We start from the raw sequence: 3,694 nt of genomic DNA, 5'->3' as shown, positions 1-3,694 counted from the left end.
GTAACCGCGAGACAAGTCAGGGTCCCCGCCCACCCCATTTGCTGCCCTACCCGGTTGCGTAACTGCGCGGAGCATGCGCAGTTATGGCACCGGCATCAGCCGGTGTGACTCACGGGCTTAGGCTTGTAACGCGCATCTCTAAATATCCGGAAGTGCGTCCCAGACACTTAAATCCCTTTGTCCCGGCAGCCGGAAGTGGCCAGGAGTAATTAGTTGGCGTTCCACGGCAGATGTTGATTCCAATCTGCACCAATTAGACAACTTGTCTTGAATCTGGAGAAGCTAGACAGTGCTTTGTCTGGAGATGTTGGAAAACATAAAGGCTAAGCCGAACCCACCGAATTTCAGGAAATTAAGACTCAGCTGGCAGCTATTACCTGTGAAGGTCACAGGGTGGCAGAAATGGGTTTAGAGGGACTTCCCTGGAGGTCCAGTGGTTGAAACTCCGCGCTTCCACTGCAGGGGGCATGATTGGATCCCTTATCTGGAACTAAGATCCCACATGCCCCACAGCAGGGCCAAAAAAATAGGTTTTGAATCCTGTTCCCAAGCAAATGCTTTCCCACGTCATTGACCTGTCACCTGTCACTTGTAAATCCAGGATGGCACATTTATCTTTTCCTTTTCCTGACCCTAAAGGTACGTTGTTTTTTTTATGGTTACATTTTCCACTCTTACCTCCCAGAGCGGTATTCATTTACTGGTGAGTGTTTTGAAATGTCCTCTTGAAAGCAACTTGGCAATGTGTGTAAAAATACTGATTCTTCCTATCCTGTAATTCAATTGCTAAGAAACTATTCTGTGGGAATAAACCTACAGAGGGAGTTATTCCTGACGGAATTATTTTTTTAGTATGATAGTAAATGCAGAAGCAGTCTGAAAACCAATAGGAGATCCACTCAGTGGAACTGTTACTTTGTACACATCCTCTGTCTCCTTATATTAAGACCGTCAATGCCCTCTGTTAGGAGGTAGTGAAAACAGGAGGGAAGGGGGCAGGGCACAACCTTTGAAAGAATGACATAGCCTGAGAAAAGGACATAAATTGATTAGACTCAAACGGGTCCACGATGTCAGACAAGTCACCTTTGACTAGCCCTTGAGCCTCAATCAACACCCAGAGGTACTATGACAGTTCTAAGGTAAACCATCAAAGATCAAAAGGTGGGCAGTGGCCCAATCCCTGGAAACCCCCACTCATTTCCCGAAATAGTTGGAATAATACTCCCACTCATTAGCCTGTGAAATTACCCAACCCATAAAAGCGAACCACACACTCTGAGGCTGCTGCACTCACCCTCTGAGATGGCCCACGCTCTTCTGTGGAGTGTGTTTCTTTCTGAAGAATCCACCTCTTACCTATCACTTTGTCTCTCACTGAATTTTTTCTACGATGAGACATCAGAAACTTGAGCTTTGTTAGGTGTTGAAACCAGATCTGTGATCTCAGTCGGAAGACTGTGGATTTTGGCTGGTTTAGAGTCCCAAAGGGCTTCCCTGGTGGTTCAGACAGTAAAAAATCTGCCTGCAATTCAGGAGACCTAGGTTCGGTCCCTGGGTTGGGAAGATCCCCTGGAGGAGGGCATGGCAACCCACTCCAGTATTCTTGTCTGGAGAATCCCCATGGACAGAAAAGCCTGGCCAGCTAGTTGAAAAGTCAGACATGACTGAGCAACTAAGCATGGAGTCCCAAAATGGGTTTTGGCTGTTCAAGTCCCAGCCACATGGGTTCAAGTCCCAAGTAGGGTTTTGGCTGGGTTTGAGTCCCATTCTGAGGTAAATGATTTCAGCAGCTTCCCATTCAATTAATTCATGGTCATTATTAAAAGCAATATTTATTTAGATTATTTGTTTACTCTCTGCCTCTACCTCTAGAATGTAAGCTCCATTAAGATAAGGGGCCTTGCCTTCTGGCCCATTTGTATGCCCCAGCACCTGGCCGTGCCAACACCTAAGTGGGCATTCAATAAATATATTAAATAGATTTTCTTTTTGGCAGCACCAGGTAAATAGTTCCCTAATATATAATAATAATAATAGTTCCTTATTCTATTATTATTTTATAGTTCTGGGATCTTAGTTCCCTGACCAAGGATTGAACCTTGGGCACTCAGCATGAAAGCACAGAGTTGTAACCACTGGACAACCTTGGAATTCTGTATGTTTTTCAACCATACAAAATTACAAAGAGACTAACAACGTGGATAATGCTTCTTTAGAAACAAATGCCAAGAGGTAAGTATAAAAAGCAAAACAAATATCAAGAAGAAATACATAAGAAATTTATATCTTTAGTATAGAGGTCTTCTTGAGCAAGATGCAAAACCATTTTTAAACACTTTATATATTTTACTAAAAAAACAAAATTTTTTTTTTTAGCCACAACTTGTGGGATCTCAGACCCCTGACCAGGGATTGAACCTAGGCCATGGCAATGAAAGCCCAGAATCCTGACCACTAGCCACCAGTTCACTTCAGCCTCTCAGTCATGTCCGACTCTTTGCAACCCCATGGACTGCAGCACGCCAGGCTTCCCTGTCCATCACCAACTCCTGGAGCTTACTCAAACTCATGTCCATCGACTCAGTGATGCTATCCAACCATCTCATCCTCTGTTGTTCCCTTCTCTTCCTGCCTTCAATCTTTGCCAATATCAGCTTACTCAAACTCATGTCCATCGACTCAGTGATGCTATCCAACCACCTCATCCTCTGTTGTCCCCTTCTCTTCCCGCCTTCAATCTTTGCCAACAACAAGATCTTTTCCAATGAGTCAGTTCTTCACATCAGGTTGCCAAAGTATTGGAGTTTCAGCTTCAGCATCAGTCCTTCCAATGAATATTCAGGACTGATTTCCTTTAGGATGGACTGGTTGGATCTCCTTGCAGTCCAAGGGGCTCTCAAGAGTCTTCTCCAACACCACAGTTCAAAAGCATCAATTCTTTGGTGCTCAGCTTTCTTTATAGTCCAACTTTCACATCCATACATGGCTACTGGAAAAACCATAACTTTGACTAGATGGACCTTTGTTGGTCAAGTAATGTCTCTGCTTTTTAATATGCTGTCTTGGTTGGTCACAGCTTTTCTTCCAAGGAACAAGCGTCTTTTAATTTCATGGCTGCAGTCACCATCTGCAGTGATTTTGGAGCCCAAGAAAATAAAGTCTGTCACTGTTTCCATTGTTTCCCCACCTATTTGCCATGAAGTGATGGGACAAGATGCCATGATCTTAGCTTTCTGAATGTAGAGTTTTAAGCCAACTTTTTCAGTCTTCTCTTTCACTTTCATCAAGAGGCTCTTTATTTCTTCACTTTCTTCCATAAGGGTGATCTCATCTGCATATCTGAGGTTATTGATATTTCTCCTGGCAATCTTGATTCCAGCTTGTGCTTCATCCAGCCTGGTATTTCCCATGATGTACTCTGCGTATAAGTTAAATAAGCAGGGTGACAATATACAGCCTTGACGTACTCCTTTCCCAATTTGGAACCAGTCTGTTGTTCCATGTCCAGTTCTAACTATTGCTTCTTGACTTGCATACGAATTTCTCAGGAGGCAGGTCAGGTAGTCTGGTATTCCCATCTCTTTCAGAATTTTCCACAGTTTGTTGTGATCCACACAGTCAAAGGCTTTGGTGTACTCAATAAAGCAAAAGTAGATACTTTTTTGATGATCCTGCAGATGTTGGCAATTTG

Source organism: Bubalus kerabau, chromosome 15 (genome assembly GCF_029407905.1).
Source record: "Bubalus kerabau isolate K-KA32 ecotype Philippines breed swamp buffalo chromosome 15, PCC_UOA_SB_1v2, whole genome shotgun sequence".
Lineage (NCBI taxonomy): Eukaryota > Metazoa > Chordata > Mammalia > Artiodactyla > Bovidae > Bubalus > Bubalus kerabau.
This window is presented reverse-complemented; position numbering follows the sequence as displayed.